The 21,409-nt window shown below is 45.8% G+C and overlaps 1 pseudogene; it reads right to left on the bottom strand.

Annotated features, from left to right (window-relative positions):
* The window catches only part of LOC141048182 (uncharacterized), a 28,293-nt pseudogene extending 7,806 nt beyond the window's left edge, over nt 1–20,487 (bottom strand).
* Between the last annotated feature and the right edge of the window lie 922 nt (nt 20,488–21,409).

Genomic DNA, 21,409 nt, shown 5'->3' with positions numbered 1-21,409 from the left:
ATCCAGATAGATTATCAAAAATTTATCCACAAAGTCCTGGAAAATATCATTCATGAAGCACTGGAAGACAGAAGGGGCATTAGTGAGCCCAAAAGGCATCACCAGGTACTCAAAATGTCCCTCCGGAGTATTAAACGCTGTCTTCCATTCATCCCCATGCTTAATGCGAATAAGATTATACGCCCCCCTGAGGTCAAGCTTGGTAAACCAGCAAGCACCTTTAACTCTGGAGAATAGATCAGAAATCAGGGGTAACGGATACTGATATTTAACAGTAATTTTGTTGAGGGAATGATAGTCAATACAAGGCCTTAATGAACCATCTTTCTTGGCCACGAAAAAAAAACCAGCACCCAAGGGTGAAGAGGATGGTCTAATATGACCCTTCTCCAATGACTCCTTAATATAAGATCGCATAGCCTCGTGCTCGGGTACAGATAAATTGAAAAGTCGACCCTTGGGAAATTTACACCCAGGGCTCAGCTCAATTGCACAGTCATAACTCCTATGAGGAGGCAAAGACGCAGACTTATTCTCACTAAATACATCACAAAAATCAGCCAAATAGTCAGGAACATCATGCGACTGGGGAGAGGTGGAGAAAACAGGAGCGTCACTAAGAGCACACCGACAACCCCAACTCACCACAGACACAGATTTCCAATCCAAAACTGGATTATGGATTTGCAACCAGGGAAACCCCAGAACAATGGTATCATGCAAATTATGCAACACCAAAAATCTGCAATTTTCTTGATGGTCTGGGGTGATCCGCATTACCACCTGGGTCCAGAACTGAGGTTTATTCTTCGCCAAAGGAGTAACATCAAAACCCCTCAAAGGGATAGGCGTCCGCAGAGGTGTCATAGGAAACCCACAACGTTTAGCAAAATCCAAGTCCATCAGGTTCAGAGCCGCTCCTGAATCCACAAAAGCCTTAGCGGAAAATGTGGACAGGGAGCAGGTCATAGTAATTGCCAGAAGAAACTTAGGTTGTACACCACCCACAGCAAATGTGTGTGCAAAACGTTTCTCTTGTTTAGGGCAGACAGAAATAATATGAGAGGCATCTCCACAGAAAAATCACAGCTTATTACGCCTTCTGAACGCCTGACATTGCGCCCTAGACAAAACTCTATCACATTGCATAGGTTCAGACATTTGTTCAACAGGTGGCAAAATCTCTCGTGTAATTGTGCGTTCACGTAAACGCCGATCAACCTGAATGGCTAATGACATAGAATCGTCAAGACCAGAGGGAACAGGAAATCCCACCATAGTATCTTTTACGGTTTCTGACAAACCCTTCCGAAAGAGAGCTGCCAAAGCACCATCATTCCAGGTAGTAAGGACCGCCCACTTTTGGAATTTTTGACAGTACAACTGCAGAATCCTGACCCTGGCTCAATGCCAACAGGGCTTTCTCAGCTTGATCAATAGCATTAGGTTCATCATACAACAACCCCAAGGCTTGAAAAAATGCATCCACATTAGTTAGAATAGGATCATCAGGTGTCAAAGAAAACGCCAATCCTGGGAATCGCCACGCAGCAAAGAGATGACAAGTTTAACCTGCTGCGCAGAGCTCCCCGATGAGTTAGGCTTCAAGGCAAGAAATAATTTACAATTATTCTTAAAATTCAAAAATTTAGACCGATCCCCAAAAAACACATCAGGAGTAGGAATCTTTGCTTCAGCAGCATGTGAATGAGCAAGATAGGCAGAAATTCCCCGCACTTCAGCTGCCAGTTGCACCACGCGATCAAACAATTGCTTAATCTCCATTAAGAAAAAAATTCCTCCTACGGCCCCAGAGAAAAAGAGGAAAAAATATACATAAAAAAAAAAAATTCTGACACCTTTTTTTTTTTTTCTTTTTTTTTTACAATTCCTTCCTGCTATTGAGTACCCTAGAATCTGCAGTATGGCTGGTGATTCTGTTATGAATGAGTCACCGGAGGAGGAAAAAACAAAAATGCAAGCTAAGTCCAGAAAACCAGAGAGGTTGGTAGTTAGCGGATTGCAGACCCCTGATCCTATCCACAACAACTAACAGTAGCCGTGGAGCGTTCCTACGGTGGTCCTAGACGCCTCGTCACAGCCGGAGAGCTAAATAAGCCTAAAGAAAGAAAGGGGAAATCTAAACTGCCCCAGAGCAGACCCCAAAGCAATAGACAGCCCCCAACATGTATTGACGGTGAAAACAGATGAAAACACAAACACAGACAGAAAGACAGGCAAAAACCCTACCAAAAATGTCCCAACACGTCTGATAGGAAAAACGGCCCTGAAGTCACTAGACTTCAAAATCCCTATATTAGCACTCCAATATATTCTGAAGACAGAGCAGAAGAGAATTAACCGATCAGGGACAAAAAATGGAAATTCAGCAAAGCCCCAGCCGGGGCTGGCTGAACACAAAACTAAGCAAATCAGACAAAATCTCATGGAACAATAACAGAGCAAAACTTAGCTTTAGAAGACAGGAACTGAACTGGAGGCCAGAGCTCAGAGCAGAGAAATCACCAGCAACCCTACAGGGCGTCGGCTGCCTTATATCCACTCAGAGATTCCGGATGTCCAATCGCAATCCACCTGTTCAGGTGACAGGTCTCTCCCATCCAAATCAGTTTCACCACCTTCTTTCACCAGCAGAGGGAGTTCATCGGACATCAAATGTGAACGAGAAAATGAGCTCACAACAGAGCCCCATATATTGCTCCATACAGTATTATGGGTACCACATAGTGCTCCATACAGAATAATGAGCCCCATATATTGCTCCATACAGTTTAATGAGGCCCATATATTGCTCCATACAGAATAATGAGCCCCAAATATTGTTCTATAGAGTATAGTGAGCCCCATATATTGCTCCATACAGTAATATGGGTACCACATAGTGCTCCATACAGAATAATGAGCCCCATATATTGCTCCATACAGTTTAATGAGGCCAATATATTGCTCCATATAGAATAATGAGCCCCACATATTGCTCCATACAGTATAATGAGCCCCATATATTGCTCCATACAGAATAATGAGCCCCATATAATGCTCCACACAGTATTATGGGTACCACATAGTGCTCCATACAGTATAATGAGCCCCATGTATTGCTCCATACAGTATGAGCCCCATATATTACTCCATACAGTATAATGCTCCATACAGTATAATGAGCCCCATATAATGCTCCATACAGAACAATAAGCCCCATATAATGCTCCATAAAGTATAATGAGCCTCATATATTGCTCCATACAGTATTATGGGTATCATATAGTGCTCCATACAGTATAATGAGCCCCATATATTGCTCCTTACAGAATAATAAGCCCCATATAATGCGCCACACAGTATTATGGGTACCACATAGTGCTCCATACAGTATAATGAGCCCCATGTATTGCTCCATACAGTATGAGCCCCATATATTGCTCCATACAGTATAATGAGCCCCATATAATGCTCCATACAGAGCAATAAGCCCCATATAATGCTCCACACAGTATTATGGGTACCACATAGGGCTCCATACAGTATAATGAGCCCAATGTAGTGCTCCATACAGTATAATGAGCCCCATGTATTGCTCCATACAGTATAATGAGTCCCATATAATGCTCCATACAGAATAAGCCCTATATAATGTTCCACACAGTATTATGGGTGCCACATAGTGCTCCCCCTCTCCTTGCTGGCTGCTGCTCTTCTCCAGACTCCTGAACGTCGGTGTCTTCCTGCTCTCTGCACTGTGACTGTTTAGGCAGAGGGAGCACAGAAGTGACATCACTGCACCCGCTGACCTGAAACGTAACAGTCAGAAGACACCGCAGTGGAGGAACAGGAAGAGGTAAGTATCGCAAGTGCCAGAGCCCTGAGCAAGCGGGGATGGGTGGACTCTTTATTTGCCCATGTGGCAACATTTCAGTTCCACAGCACAGAAAGGTTATGTCATGGATGTGAAATGTTGCCACATGGGCTAATAAAGAGTCCGCCACACAGATTTAGCAGCCAGTATCACCTATATATTGTATACACAGCAGTCTATATACAGTATACAGGTGATAGTAATACACAAAGATTCCATATTGAGACTCACTCAAGTATAGAGATGGGGGGAGGATGAACAGCTGAGGTGTGTCCATCGTCGGGCGTGCAGAAGAGCGGGTCCCTGGCTCGGATGGTGAGTAGAGCAGAAAACAAAAAAAGGAGGATATACAGCACTGGGGGGACAGGCATAGCAGGGGAGGCACATAAATCATGGGGTGGGGGTCATAGATCACCAGAGGGACACAGAGATCACCGTGGGGTGGCACAACGATCACAGGGGGAGGTACAGAGATCACAGGGGGGCACATAGCTGTGGGCACAGAGATCACTGGGGGGTGGCATGAAGATCACAGGAGGGCACATAGCTGTAGGGCATAGATCACAGGGGGTACAGAGATCACACGGGAGCACAAATATCACAGGGGTGTACATAGCAGGGGGCACAGATCACAGGGGGCATATAGTTGGGGGCACAGATCACAGGGGTGCATATATATGGGGGGCACAGATCGCAGTAGGCATATAGCTGAGGGGCACAGATCACAGGGGTGCATATAGCTGGGGGCACAGATCACAGGGGTGCATATAGCTGGGGGCATAGATCACAGGGGGTATATAGCTGGGGGGCACATATCACAGGGGGCATATAGCTGAGAGGCACAGATCACAGGGGTGCATATAGCTGGGTCGCACAGATCACCAGAGGGCATATAGCTTGGGGGCACAGATCACAGGGGGCATATAGCTGGGGGGGCAAAGATCACAGGGGTGCATATATATGGGGGCACAGATCGCAGGAGGCATATAGCTGAGGGGCACAGATCACAGGGGTGCATATAGCTGGGGGCAAAGATCACAGGGGTGCATATAGCTGGGAGGCATAGATCACAGGGGGTATATAGCTGGGGGGCACATATCACAGGGGGTATATAGCTGAGAGGCACAGATCACAGGGGTGCATATAGCTGGAGGGCACAGATCACAGGGTGCATATAGCTGGGGGGCACAGATCACCAGAGGGCATATAGCTTGGGGGCACAGATCACAGGGGGCATATAGCTGGGGGGGCAAAGATCACAGGGGTGCATATAGCTAGGGGGTACAGATCACAGGGTTGCATACAGTTGGGGGACAGATCACAGGGGTGCATATAATTGGGGGGCATAGATCACGGGGGCATATAGCTGGGGGGGCACAGATCACAGGGGGCATATATTTGGGGGGCAAGGAGATTATATTGGGGCACATAGCTGGGGGCACAGAAATTAGCACTGAGCTCCTATTCCAGGCCAGGAGCCCGGGAGAGCATTGGGCGCTAACCTCACCCACCCCGGCGCTAACCTCGCCCACCCCAATGACATCATTCCTGTGCAGGCAGCGTTCTTTAATGAACGCTGCATGCACTTGGGGGTTAACCGGCTGGCAGGGCTACTGCCGGAGAATCGTGGACTGTGGGGACCTACCTGCGGGCCGCATGTGGCCCATGGCCGGAGTGCTATGAATGAGTCACCGGAGGAGGAAAAAACAAAAATACAAGCTAAGTCCATAAAACCAGAGAGGTTGGTAGCTAGCGGATTGCAGACCCCTGATCCTATTCACAACAACTAACAGTAGCCATGGAGCATTCCTACGGTGGTCCTAGACGCCTCGTCACAGCCGGAGAACTAAATAAACCTAAAGAAAGAAAGGGGAAATCTAAACTGCCCCAGAGCAGACCCCAAAGCTATAGCCAGCCCCCAACATGTATTGACGGTGAAAACAGATGAAAACACAAACACAGACAGAAAGACAGGCAGAGCAAACGATGGGGCCCCAACTAACTAGATAGGAAAGGACAGAAAAGATGCTGGCTGCAATCTGCAAAAACCCTACCAAAGATGTCCCAACACGTCTGATAGGAAAAACAGCCCTGAAGTCACTAGACTTCAGAATCCCTATATCAGCACTCCGATATATATTCTGAAGACAGAGCAAAAGAGAATTAACCGATCAAGGACAAAAGTGGAAATTCAGCAAAGCCCCAGTCGGGGCTGGCTGAACACAAAACTAAGCAAATCAGACAAAATCTCATGGAACAATAACAGAGCAAAAACTTAGCTTTAGAAGACAGGAACTGAACTGGAGGCCAGAACTCAGAGCAGAAAAATCACCAGCAACCCTACAGGGTGTCAGCTGCCTTATATCCACTCAGAGATTCCGGATGTCCAATCGCAATCCACCTGTTTAGGTGACAGGTCTCTCCCATCCAAATCAGTTTCACCACCTCCTTTCACCAGCAGAGGGAGTTCATCGGACATCAAATGTGAACGAGAAAATGAGCTCATAACACCGGAGGTTCCCCACCCGTTTCAAATGGCCGGCAGCGGCAGCCCACTTAGCTGCCATCCCACCGGGCATCTGCCCGGCTGGGCAGATTAGCAATCCAGGCCTGCGAACATCCATCCCTAGTGGTTATACCAAATGTGCATTTATTTCACTTTCAGATTTACAAAAGGTGTTTGCTTGGAATCTTTAATTTTTTCATATTTTTGAAAAATGTACTTTTTCCTTTTTTTTTAGTTCCCCTAAGGGACTTGAACCTTGATCAATTACTCAATTTACTGTAATACTTTAGTAGTTCTTAGAAGTGTTAATGATTGTGGCAACCTTCAGTAACCCATTGCCCCCCTGTATTTGCATTGCTCGGTGTGATGGAGGCCTCAACATCCCCTGACAGCATTAAACTAATTAATGATGCTGTTAAAGATTGGCTGCTTTTTCTAAACGGATCAACAGCAGGAAACAGAGCTAGATCCAATAGTTGCTGTTGAAGAGTGCAGATTTTATTATACAAGATCAGACATAATTTGTACATGTATGGTGGATTAAGGGAAAGGCTTAATAAAGGTGTTTAGTTGATTTTGAAATTTTATTTTTTTCTACATAGTTTTTGAAACTACATCACACCTACTACAAGTATTCTTTACACCACCTATGGGATGTGAACCTGTGACCATTTGCACAATATACTAGAATAATTTAGCATATGGTCAATTTGACAATAAACCAAATGAAAAAAAAATGCAGTGACAGATTGTCTAAGTCAAAAGAGCTTTTTTTTTAGTTCTTAAAGAGAATCTTGCAGCTCTCTTGACATGTTGGAATTGTAAATTTGAAAAGAAAATTCACAAAGGCAACACATACTGCTGTCACCAGGATTGAACACTGAAATGTAGCTTTTTTTCAAGATAATTCTGAGCTATAGGACCGCTTCATCATAAGGTTTACACCAGAAAATTAGTATGAAAATGCTGCAATTTTTTGTGCAACAAAATATTTGTGAAAAAATGTTGTGACTTTTGCCACTTATAAGCCAGTGGCAGCAACTTTTGAAAAGTGGATGGTGCTTATTGGGAGGGCATGGCCTAGCACAGCCCAACAAATTCACATCATTCCATGATCAGAGCACATTTCTGTCTCTGGCACTTTGCAGTTGAAAGATGCACCAAATTTCCCTCCCCTTCCACCTTTCCAATCCCCTCCACCCCCCGCCATGTCCCTGTTATAAATTTCAAATAATAAAAAATACTGGAAAAGAGAAATATGCACCAAATTCATTAAAAGGCACATGCCAAAGTGTTGTCCAGCTTTGGGGACATTTTATTTTCTTAAAAGCAGGTATTTATGGCTCAAAATAATTTTTACAATTGGGTTTCATTAATATTTTCCCCCGTTTCTCTTTTACAGGCTTTAATGTGGTCTGTGGTCATAAATCAGCTGAGCGGAGATCGGAAAAGACAAACAAGTGATGCACTTAAGCTGGGGTCACACGGGCTTATAAAACATAATTTCATCCAGAAAAGTGTGGGACCATTTTTTTCTCACTTGTCATCCGTGTTTCGGTAAAGATTGAATGCTAGAATGTGACTCCGTGTGGCATGCAATTTTTTTCTCACACCTCTCTGATTTCGGAGTTAAACTGCAGCATGCTGCAACTTTTTTCAGACAGATTCTGTCAGTGCAAAAAATCAGTCATCAGCATAACCCAATGTAATAACATTGGGCCTAGTGCTAGCCGATAAAAAAAATCGGATGGCACTCATCCAATTTATACCGTTGGTATGAGCGAGCCCTTATTGTCACACTGTTACAGCCGGCTGATGGTCGGATTCTCAGTTAAAAGGAATCTGTCACCCCATTTTCGACCTATAAGCTGTGGCCACCACCATCAGGGGCTTATCTGCAGCATTCTGTAATGCTGTAGATAAGCCCCCCGATGAAACCTGAAAGATAAGAAAAACACGTGCCAGTGCCATTTTGGCTCGGGAATGGGACATACAATATTGAATAGGGGCAATTAATTAACGATTTACTCGTACTTTTCCAGGTATGTTAATACAGGAACAGTACGAGACGCAACCCTAAGAAATATTCTTTGGTATTTGGAGAATATAACTACTTACCAAAAGAGATACAGTGGGGAAAAAAAGTATTTAGTCAGTCAGCAATAGTGCAAGTTCCACCACTTAAAAAGATGAGAGGCGTCTGTAATTTACATCATAGGTAGACCTCAACTATGCGAGACAGACTGAGAAAAAAAAATCCAGAAAATCACATTGTCTGGTTTTTTTTTCATTTTATTTGCATATTATGGTGGAAAATAAGTATTTGGTCAGAAACAAAATTTCAACTCAATACTTTGTGATATATCCTTTGTTGGCAATGACAGAGGTCAAACGTTTTCTGTAAGTCTTCACAAGGTTGCCACACACTGTTGTTGGTATGTTGGCCCATTCCTCCATGCAGATCTCCTCTAGAGCAGTGATGTTTTTGGCTTTTCGCTTGGCAACACGGACTTTCAACTCCCTCCAAAGGTTTTCTATAGGGTTGAGATCTGGAGACTGGCTAGGCCACTCCAGGACCTTGAAATGCTTCTTACGAAGCCACTCCTTCGTTGCCCTGGTGGTGTGCTTTGGATCATTGTCATGTTGAAAGACCCAGCCACGTTTCATCTTCAATGCCCTTGCTGATGGAAGGAGGTTTGCACTCAAAATCTCACGATACATGGCCCCATTCATTCTTTCATGTACCCGGATCAGTCGTCCTGGCCCCTTTGCAGAGAAACAGCCCCAAAGCATGATGTTTCCACCACCATGCTTTACAGTAGGTATGGTGTTTGATGGATGCAACTCAGTATTCTTTTTCCTCCAAACACGACAAGTTGTGTTTCTACCAAACAGTTCCAGTTTGGTTTCATCAGACCATAGGACATTCTCCCAAAACTCCTCTGGATCATCCAAATGCTCTCTAGCAAACTTCAGACGGGCCCGGACATGTACAGGCTTAAGCAGTGGGACACGTCTGGCACTGCAGGATCTGAGTCCATGGTGGCGTAGTGTGTTACTTATGGTAGGCCTTGTTACATTGGTCCCAGCTCTCTGCAGTTCATTCACTAGGTCCCCCCGCGTGGTTCTGGGATTTTTGCTCACAGTTCTTGTGATCATTCTGACCCCACGGGGTGGGATTTTGCGTGGAGCACCAGATCGAGGGAGATTATCAGTGGTCTTGTATGTCTTCCATTTTCTAATTATTGCTCCCACAGTTGATTTCTTCACTCCAAGCTGGTTGGCTATTGCAGATTCAGTCTTCCCAGCCTGGTGCAGGGCTACAATTTTGTTTCTGGTGTCCTTTGACAGCTCTTTGGTCTTCACCATAGTGGAGTTTGGAGTCAGACTGTTTGAGGGTGTGCACAGGTGTCTTTTTATACTGATAACAAGTTTAAACAGGTGCCATTACTACAGGTAATGAGCGGAGGAAAGAGGAGACTCTTAAAGAAGAAGTTACAGGTCTGTGAGAGCCAGAAATCTTGATTGCTTGTTTCTGACCAAATACTTATTTTCCACCATAATATGCAAATAAAATGAAAAAAAAACAGAATGTGATTTTCTGGATTTTTTTTTCTCAGTTTGTCTCCCATAGTTGAGGTCTACCTATGATGTAAATTACAGACGCCTCTCATCTTTTTAAGTGGTGGAACTTGCACTATTGCTGACTGACTAAATACTTTTTTTCCCCACTGTATGTAAGTAGAGCTGACTGCTCTTTGTTATGCTTAGCTCATACATGCCAAATAGCTCTGAGTTTTGTAGAACCCATAATTCACCATGATTTTCTTCTCTACATATATCAGCACATCATGTTGTATCAGCACATCATGTTGACTTGATTTTCTCTATACAGCAGCTTATACAGAGAAAGACAAAATACAAGTACACATAACCAGATAAAAACTGCTGCATTACTTTTAGATTCCTTGATATCGACTCAAGGAAAGTCAATCATTCTATACATATCAGGTCTAAACACAAATTCATAGTAGAATTACACAGAAGATTAAGTGGCTTAGACCTAGTAGAATAGTGGAAAAGTATAAATAGTTAATTCTGGGGCAGAATCTATCAAGCTTTCCAGACATATGTCTTCCTCAGCCATGTCATCTTGGATGCAAACCACTAGAGTTGAGCGACTTTTGGTTTTTTAGGGTAGAGTTTCGTTTCGTGAAACCCGACTTTTCCAAAAGTCGGGTCGAGCAAGATCGGCCGATTATAGGGAAAAGTCGGGGTCGTCCCGAAACACGAAACCCAATGTAAGTCAATGGGGAATAAAAGTCGGCAGTGAGAGGAGGACAGGAAACACACCTACAGTGCTCATTTGAATGCCAAAAGCATCAATTCTTCTTACTTAAGCTTGTCAACCTTAATTAACTTCATAATACAAGTTACGCACTGAAAAATGGGGGTTATTTGGCTAAAGTTGTGGGGGGGTAGGGCTGGCTCCAGGTTTTCATGTGCCCTGGGCGAAAGAGCGCCCCTTTAACACATACCACAACTCATCATGCTCCGATACGGCAGAGAAATAGCGGTATAGTACAATGAAAAATACTTCACTTTTTACATCTCATGACGAGGCCCATCTATTTCTCCATACAGAATCATTGGTCCCATATAATGTTTGAAACAGTATATAATGAGCTCCACATAATGCTACAGTATATGTTGGTCCCCATGGATGAAGCTCCACTGTCTTATGGGCCCAAATAATGCTCCAAACATAATGGGCCTCATTTCTAATGCTCTAGTGTATAATGGGCCCTGTAAATGCTGCTCCAGTGTCTGATGTCCACCTTTGGAATGTTCCAGTGTATGGTGGGCCCCATCTATCATTCTCCAGAGTATAGTGCTCCCCAAAAATTGCTGTCCCAACATTGAAAACAATCAAATAAGTCTCCTCGCTAGGGAATCCCTGTACTAGTCTGGACTCCTCGTCGTCCCCATCTTCCATCTCACTGCACAGTATTTCAACCTTGCAAGTGCTGTGATCCTGAGCAAGCAGGGGGGGCCCACTCGTTGGCAACGGCACTGGCACAGCGCCCCTGATAGTACGGTGGTGTGTCTGATGGCGGGTGGGCCGAACCTGCACTTTCATCTGCAGCTTCCTCTTTGTCACCGTGTAAGATGGAACTGTATATGGGAAGGGTAACCTGAGTTTCATCAGGGTCAGATTCAGGCCGTGTAGCGTGCGAGGGGAATGTAGTGGTCTGGGTCAATGTACCAGCAGATTCATCGAGCAGTGGCTGGGCATCAGTGCACTTGTGTCGCCCCCAGGAGTACGGTCGCCACAGTGGCATTACCTTCCTCCTAGGGAGTGTGATGTCATGCTTGGGAGCAACGAAGGATCTCTCTAGCAGGTTAACTGATTGGGCGGCGTTATTCCCACGAGTCATGACCCTCCAAACAGCGTTCATGAAGGCAAAGTGTTTGTTTTACGTGGGCAGTATGGTTGCAAAGCTGAACCTTAAAGGAATGTCCAGAAGGGCACCACCAGGAGTGGAGCCTACGGTTAAATTCGACTCCACCTGGGAAACCTCAACCATGCCAGCTACAGAACAGATGCACACATTGCAAGCTTAATTCCGTTAACGAACGAGACTCCGTCATGCCCCGAGTCCAGCTTACTAGAGGGACACGTGAGGCTCTGGCACATTACTGGTGTGTCATGCCCTTACATGTCCGTGGCTGCATGTGCGCTACACTGAAAAGGCCAGCGTTTGTCGCTTACAGGTGCAGATAACCCGCTGAACAACGTTAGTGATGGGGATCACTGATTACAATTATTACCCGCGAACGATGATTTCCCAGTAAGTGCAGGTCAACTGCAGTTCTGGAATTAGGCCTAACCGTCATTCCTGAAAAAATGAAAAACTTGCGTGTGCAAACCACAGGTGCTGTAGCTTGCTTAACAGCTCGCCAGCCGTTCTCACGCCCAGTATGGGTTACACGTGATTGCACAAAGGTGAGAAAGGGTACCGTATCCCCGGATAACATGTATGGATAGCGTACGCATTCAAAAGATATGTCTATACATCAGGAGGCAGGCTCAGACGGTGTCAGGCCCAGTATGGATTGCACGTGATTGCACAAAGGTGAGAAAGGGTACCGTATCCCCGGATAACATGTATGGATAGCGTACACATTCAAAAGATATGTCTATACATCAGGAGGCAGGCTCAGACGGTGTTAGGCCCAGTATGGCTTGCACGTGATTGCACAAAGGTGAGAAAGGGTACCGTATCCACGGATAACATGTATGGATAGCGTACACATTCAAAAGATATGTCTATACATCAGGAGGCAGGCTCAGACGGTGTTAGGCCCAGTATGGCTTGCACGTGATTGCACAAAGGTGAGAAAGGGTACCGTATCCCTGGATAACATGTATGGATAGCGTACACATTCAAAAGATATGTCTATACATCAGAAGGCAGGCTCAGACGGTGTTAGGCCCAGTATGGCTTGCACGTGATTGCACAAAGGTGAGAAAGGGTACCGTATCCACGGATAACATGTATGGATAGCGTACACATTCAAAAGATATGTCTATACATCAGGAGGCAGGCTCAGACGGTGTTAGGCCCAGTATGGCTTGCACGTGATTGCACAAAGGTGAGAAAGGGTACCGTATCCCCGGATAACATGTATGGATAGCGTACACATTCAAAAGATATGTCTATACATCAGGAGGCAGGCTCAGACGGTGTCAGGCACAGTATGGATTTGACGTCCCAGACTACACAGCGGAGGAGCAGGGAGAGGTAAAGATTGCAAATGCTGGGGCCCTGCCCAAGCAAGGGGGGCCCACTCATGGGCGTCGGTACTGGCACTGGGCCCCACATAGTACGGCGGTGTGTCTGACGGCGGGTGTGCACCACCACCGTCAGAGACACTTGATTGCACTATGAGGGACCCTGTGCCAGTGCCCGTGCCCAAGAGTCGGACTACCCACCTGTCCAGGGCAACGGCACTCGCACGGTGTCGTGCGCTAGGTGGTGACCCCGGCCATGGGGGGGAGGCAGCACAGTTAGGGAGTTTTAGAAAGTGGCATATGTTGATGTTGGACATTCAGCTTATGCAAAAGGCGAAATAGGTCAAGTCCCAGGAAGAGGTGGACCAAAGCAAGCCATTTTTCTGTCACCCTATGTGTCATCATGGGAAGGTGGGACAAAATCCTTGGAAACCCATGCATGGTTCATTTTAAAGAAGGTTAGATCATCCACATTTTGGGTTGACAGACGGGTCCTTTTTTCTGTCAGGATTGATCCAGCTGCACTGAAGACTCTTTCCGATAGCACACTTGCAGCTGGGCAAGCGAGCTCCTGTAAGGCATATTGTGCCAATTCAGGCCAGGTGTCCAGTTTAGCGGCCCAATAGTCAAAGGGGAATGACCTGTGTGGGAGAACATCGATATGGGAGGAAAAGAAGTTTGTAACCATAGTTGACAACTGCTGTCTCCTGTCACTTTCCATCGATGCTGTGTTACCAGTTGTGTGAGCGGTACTTGAAAAATCAGTCCACAACATTGTCATGAAACCCCTGTCTCCAACCCCACTTCTACTGTGTGCACCACGAACACCTCTGCCAAGCTGCCCCCGGCCCGTACGGCTCGTGTGAGAACCATCACCGCTGCTGTGTGCTGGGAATGCCTCAAGCAACCGATTTTCCAGAGTTGCTTGCTTATTAGCCAATATTAGGTCAAGGTTCTCCTGTGGCATGATGTTTTGTAATTTGCCTTTATAGCGTGGATCCAGGATGCTGGCCAACCAGTAGCCGTCATCGTTCATCATTTTGGCAATGCGGGGGTCCCTTTTTAGGATCCGCAAGGCATAATCTGACATGTGGGCCAATATTCCCGGTGTCAATGATGCACTGCGAGTGCTGGTTGGAGGAGCACTTTCTGGCAAATCCACATCCCTCCAGTCACGCACAAACCCTGTACCAGACCTTGCCACGCCAACATTTTCACTTGCCCCACGAGATGCATCCTCCTCCCCTAAGTAATCATCCCCATCATCATCCTCCTCCTCCTCTTCTTCCTCCAACTCGTCCAGGAGAGGTCCCTGAGCAGACAATGGCTGAATGTCATCAAGGATTCCCTCCACCTCTTCCTCCTCGTCAACATTGGCTGCAGACGCCTGCTCCTTAAGGTGCGTCAAAGTTTGCATGAGCAGACGCATAAGTGGGATGCTCATGCTTAGGATGGCGTCGTCTGCGCTTACCAGCCGTGTGCATTCATCAAAACACTGAAGGAATTTACAGAGGTCTTTCAGCTTCGACCACTGCACACCTGTCAACTCCATGTCTGCTCTCAAAGTGCCTGGCCGTGTATCCTCCCACAAATGCATTATGGCCTGCCTCTGCTCGCACAGCCGCTCCACCATGTGCAGGGTGGAGTTCCACCTTGTTGCAATGTCGATAATGAGGCGGTGGTTGGAAAGGTGGAGCAATCGCTGCAGCTTCTGTATACGAACGGAGTGTACAGGCGACCGGCGGATGTGCGCGCACAGTCTTCGCACCTTCTGGAGCAGGGCTGTTAACTCCGAATAATTTTTGAGGAAGCACTGCACCACCAGGTTCAAGCTGTGAGCCAAGCAAGGTATGTGGCTGAGTTTTGAAAGGGCTATGGCTGCCACAAAATTACGGCCGTTATCACTAACTACCTTGCCTGCCTCAAGATGTACACTGCCTAGCCATGACTCAGTTTGTCGCTTCAAGTACTCGGCCAGCACCTTGGCGGTGTGTCTGTCGCCCAAACACATCATCTGCAACACAGCCTGCTGACGCTTTCCACTAGCTGCTCGATAGGGGGACACCTCATGTGCAACAGTGGCAGCTGCAGATGGAGTGCTCGTACGACTGCGCTCTGTGGACGAGCTTTCGCTTCTGGAGGAGGAGGAGGGTCGAACGCCTACAGCCAACTGTTTCCTATACCGTGGGCTAGGCAGCACTGTCCCACCACCGCTGTCCCCTGTGGACCCTGGATCCACCACATTAACCCAGTGCGCAGTGATGGACACGTAACGGCCCTGGCCATGCCGACTGGACCATGCATCAGTTGTGAGGTGCACCTTTCCACTCACTGACTGCTTGAGTGCATGGACAATGCGGTCTTTTACATGATGGTGGAGGGCTGGGATGGCTTTGCGAGAGAAGAAGTGGCGACTGGGTAGGTCATAGCGTGGTACTGCATAGGCCATGAGTTCACGGAAAGCTGCGCTTTCCACCAACCGATAGGGCATCATCTCAAACGAGATTAGTTTGGCAATGTGGGCGTTCAAACCCAGTGTACGCGGATGAGAGACTGAGTACTTTCTTGACCTACTCATAGTGTCTGGGAGGATGAGCTGGACTTGAGAGCTGCATATGGTGGAAGTAGCGGTGGACAGGGCGGACTGAGAGAGGGTTGATGATGGTGATGGAGTTGGTGTTCTTTCTGATGGCCTAGATTCAGTATTTCGTTGATATAACAGTGGGATTCCCTGACTGCTGTGGCCTTGCAACGACACCTCAACATTTGCTGCTGTGCTAACCGGTGGGCTTACAGTGGGGGAAACAATGTAGCTTTGCTGACTACCTTCTTTGTGATCAGTTGCACATGTGGCACTTGAGGTTTGGTGTTGTGTCCACGCTTGCAAGTGCATACTGGTTAAATGTCTAAGCATGCAACTGGTATTCAAATTTTTCAGATTTTTCCCTCGGCTAAAGGTCTTTGCGCACTTCTTACAGATAACCTTGGCCTGATCATGAGGATTTTGTTCAAAAAAGTGCCACACTGCACTCTTCCTACTTTGGCAGACATTTTGCGGCCTAGCACGCTGTGATGTTTTGACCCTCTGGACAAGCTGTCCAGCAACTCTTTTGATTTTTGGAACCTGTCTTTGGAGTGCTCCGGGCCTGCCAGATAACAGCTGTTGCGATGTCGATGTCTGCTGTGGATGCTCCTCTTCTGAGCTATTGGAAGCAGCACCCTCTTCCCCCAATGGATCCCAATCTGGGTCAACAACTGGGTCATCCATCACCTCCTCTTCAATGTCATGTGCACCTTCCTCTGTGTCACCGTGTATGGTGGTATAGTGTGTGGGAAGGGGCACCTGAGTCTCATCAGGAACAATCTGGCTCTGTACACTGCGAGGACAATGTAGTGCTCTGAGTGAATGTACCAGCAGAATCATCTATCAGCGGCTGTGCATCAGTGCACTCCATGTCAGATTCATCTTGGCCTGGGTAATTCACCATTTCACTTGATAATCCAGGCATGGTATGTGAAAACAGCTCCATTGGGTAATCAGTAGTATGGCCTGCGTCATCCTTCAATCTTGGTTGGGGTGAAGGACACAAGGAAAGGAGTGGTTCATGAACATTAGCCTCCAATGACGACTCAGTGCTTTTACTTTTTACAACTTCAGAAGAGGAGGCGATAGAGCTGGAGGCTGAGTCAGCAATGTAAGACAAAACTTTTTCCTGATGCTCTGGCTTTAAAAGCGGTTTGCCAACTCCTAGAAAACTAAGCCTTCGAAGCCTTATGGAGCCAGACGATGACGCAGGCTCAACACTAAGGGAGATTTTGAATTTCTGCAGACACTTGTGGACACTGGACACTTGGATTGTGTGAGGCCCACTGAATATCAGAGCGCTATGTCACAGGCTCGATGGCACAGGTGCGAAAAAAGTGACTACAGGATAAGGGAGATTTTGAATTTCTGCAGACACTTGGGGACCCTGGACACTTGGATTGTGTGAGGCCCACTGAATATCAGAGCGCTATGTCACAGGCTCGATGCAACAGGTGTGAAAAAAGTTACTACAGGATAAGGGAGATTTTGAATTTCTGCAGACACTTGTGGACCCTGGACACTTGAATTGTGTGAGGCCCACTGAATATCAGAGCGCTATGTCACAGGCTCGATGCAACAGGTGTGAAAAAAGTTACTACAGGATAAGGGAGATTTTGAATTTCTGCAGACACTTGTGGACCCTGGACACTTGGATTGTGTGAGGCCCACTGAATATCAGAGCGCTATGTCACAGGCTCGATGCAACAGGTGTGAAAAAAGTTACTACAGGATAAGGGAGATTTTGAATTTCTGCAGACAATTGTGGACACTGGACCCTTGGATTGTGTGAGGCCCACTGAATATCAGAGCGCTATGTCACAGGCTCGATGGCACAGGTGTGAAAAAAGTGACTACAGGATAAGGGAGATTTTGATTTTCTGCAGACACTTGTGGACACTGGACACTTTTGGATTGTGTGAGGCCCACTGAATATCAGAGCGCTATGTCACAGGCTCGATGGCACAGGTGTGAAAAAAGTGACTACAGGATAAGGGAGATTTTGAATTTCTGCAGACACTTGTGGACACTGGACACTTGGATTGTGTGAGACCCACTGAATATCAGAGCGCTATGTCACAGGCTCGATGGCACAGGTGTGAAAAAAGTGACTACAGGATAAGGGAGATTTTGAATTTCTGCAGACACTTGTGGACCCTGGACACTTGGATTGTGTGAGGCCCACTGAATATCAGAGCGCTATGTCACAGTCTCGATGGCACAGGTGTAAAAAAAGTGACTACAGGATAAGGGAGATTTTGAATTTCTGCAGACACTTGTGGACACTGGACACTTTTGGATTGTGTGAGGCCCACTGAATATCAGAGCGCTATGTCACAGGCTCGATGGCACAGGTGTGAAAAAAGTGACTACAGGATAAGGGAGATTTTGAATTTCTGCAGACACTTGTGGACACTTTTGGATTGTGTGAGGCCCACTGAATATCAGAGCGCTATGTCACAGGCTCGATGGCACAGGTGTGAAAAAAGTGACTACAGGATAAGGGAGATTTTGAATTTCTGCAGACACTTGTGGACACTGGACACTTTTGGATTGTGTGAGGCCCACTGAATATCAGAGCGCTATGTCACAGGCTCGATAGCACAGGTGTGAAAAAAGTGACTACAGGATAAGGGAGATTTTGAATTTCTGCAGACACTTGTGGACACTGGACACTTTTGGATTGTGTGAGGCCCACTGAATATCAGAGCGCTATGTCACAGGCAGAAATTGGCTAGTGTATCACAAACTACAAGATGTATGTAGAATTGGGCAGAATAGGAATCTCCCTAGAGTGTAGGTCTGTAAGAACGGAACAAGTCCTCCACTTATCCTTCCACAGTGACACACAGATAGCTTCACTGTGGCTGTGATAACAGCCGTTACATGGTACTGTGTGAGGAGCGTACACCGCTGTATGGTGTGAAAAAATGCACGCTCAGTACCTCAGCAGGACAAAAAAAAAAATTGGGATTGCTTTTAAAAAAGCAGTTTGCAGAGCAGTGGGGAAACAGCAATGCAGCTGTCAGGAAGCCTTAGAAGGCAGCCTAACAACCAACACCGCTGATCCACCACAATATAGCCTCCCCTTGCACTGCACACACAGTGACTGGTGTGTTGTACAGGCAAAATTGCTAGCAGCAGAAGCAGGTTTTTTTTCTTCTTCCCTGCCTAACGCTCTCCCTACAGAATCAGCAACCTCTCCCTATGCTAAGATCGGCAGAAGTAAGATGGCGGTCGGCGTGCACGCCCTTTTATAACCCCTGTGACGCCCACCAAAGCAAGCCAATCACTTGCATGCCCTTCTGAAAGATGGTGGTGACCCCTGCCTATGTCATCACGTTGCCCACAGTGTCCGTGGATCCTGATTGGCTGAAAAAGAGCGCAAAACAAACTTTTGAAACGCGACTTTGGCGCGTAAGTCGCCGACCTCGTGGCCGACCTCATCCTAGGGTCGGGTTTCATTTCATGAAACCCGACTTTGCCAAAAGTCGGCGACTTTTGAAATTTTTCGACCCGTTTCGCTCAACTCTACAAACCACTACATTGTGAGTGAAGACCTCTGAAGTTGTCCTGTAGGACAATGCAAAGACACAGTTCAAACCTCGGATTGCTCCTTCGTAGTTTACCATGCAGTTGGCAATCCAAGCCAGGCTACAGTCACAGCTCCAGGGGTTATAAGAAAGAAAGACACCCTTCAGCTTGGGCATACGAGAAAACAGATAACTAGGGAGAGAGGTCAAGTTATTTTTGCTCAGCTGAAGGAACTGAAGTTGTTTCAGAGATGAGAAAGCGTTTTGCTCAATTTGTGTTATACGATTGTTATTAAGATGTAATTTTTTCAATTGGACGAGACTATTAAAGGAGCAGATGACTTGATCAATCTTGTTAGCTTGTAGGTACATAATCCTTAACTGGTTTAATCCACTAAAAAGCTGATTAGGCAAATGGGATATCAAGTTATGTCCTAAATTTAGCATGCTCAGTTTATTCAGTTAGCTGAAGGCTTCAACTTGAATGCCCCAAATCCGGTTTCTTCGTAGATTAAGATCTTCCAAGCCCAGTTGAAATTTGAAAGAATTTTTTCCTACTGCTTTTATGCAATTGTTTTCCAGAGATAACCTGGTCAAGTTGTGAAGTTTCCTCAATGCCTGTGGGATGTATTGCATCTTATTGGAGTCTAAATCAAGAAATTCCAAAGATGACACATGAGAGAACACAAGAGGGTGGATGTCAAAGATGTTACAATGAGACATATCCAAAGAGATGAGGCTAAAGAGGCCACGGAAGGTGTGATCATGGAGGTAGGTCAATCTTGGGTTCCAGCTAAGATTTAATTCTTTTAAGTTGCCAAGAGCAATAAAAGCACCAGGATACAGGAAAGTCAGATTGTTCTGATTGAGCCATAGGATTTGAAAAGCTGCTACATCACGAAAAGTGTTATAAGGAAGGATCCGAATGATGTTCCCTGCCAGGTTCAGCAGCATGGAGGAAGCTGGCAGATCTGAAGGTAAACTTCTAAGCCCAACTTTATAGCAAAATACCTAGTCATCATCAGAACACCGACAGGCAACTGAGCAGGTAGTGTTGCTTACATCGTTGCTTGCCTCAGCAAAATATCCACAGAGGATGACAGAAAAGATAGACATTCTAGAATAGATCATAGTAAAGATCCTTGAATCGTGGGCTGGCAGCATAGCTGGGATTTGAAATGCGATGGCCATCATTTAGATGAATGTGAATGGGCCAATGCAAAATCAGGCAGCCAATCAAGGGGATAAGGTCATTATAAGCTGATTACATGTCACAATGTATACACTTAATGCGTTGTTTCCCCGTAAAGTGCTGTGGTGACATGTTTCAGGATAATTAAGTGAATGCATAGTGACCTGGTCACAGGAGCATGACCCTGTGAGATACCAATTTTACCATAGTGTGTAGTGCAGTGGTCTGCAACCCGTGACTCTCCTGCAAACCCTGACAGCACATTTGCCTTACGTTATACAGTGCTGAAATCCACTATATAAAATTGTATACAGTATATATCGCAGAAGCAAACTATGCAGCTGGGGTTCTCGGAGATAATGGGCATAGCCCTTGCTGGTCTCATACCATTTGAAATGGCATTGCAAGAGTCTGTGCAAAACTCAACTCTGGGCAAAGTAGAGGTAAGGAAAGCCAGAATAGGTTTAGAATGCAAAATAAACATTTTATTCTTCCATACTGGATATCAAAACTGGGTAAAATGATGGGATCCACTCATCTATGCATGCCATTGTCAGCATAGGAAATATTTTGGACGTTAAAAAAATGCTTTAATTTTTTTTTAAACTAAAGCAAGCATAATAGTTAATAGAAAATATAAGTGTAGGAAGAATTACAAACTAAAGTGATAGGTGATAAATGATGGATCGAATATGAAATACTCGATTACTCCTTGTAGCTGTGTAGTAATCGGTGGGGGTCCTAACAGTCAGACACCAAGTGATCGAACATTTTTCAACTATTTAGTGAAATAACGCTTGTACCTCTAGACATTAAAGGGAACCTTTCACTTTGATGATGTAGTCCAGTCTAAGGACAGCAAGTTGTAGAGCAGGAAGAGATGAGTAGAGCAATTAATAGTTTTATGGAATAATATTCAGT

This window comes from Dendrobates tinctorius, unplaced genomic scaffold (assembly GCF_039654945.1).
Source record: "Dendrobates tinctorius isolate UK_male_01 unplaced genomic scaffold, ASM3965494v1 ptg000133l, whole genome shotgun sequence".
In the NCBI taxonomy this organism is placed as follows: domain Eukaryota; kingdom Metazoa; phylum Chordata; class Amphibia; order Anura; family Dendrobatidae; genus Dendrobates; species Dendrobates tinctorius.
The sequence above is the reverse complement of the archived record's forward strand: the minus strand, read 5'-3'. Positions and strand labels throughout refer to the sequence as shown.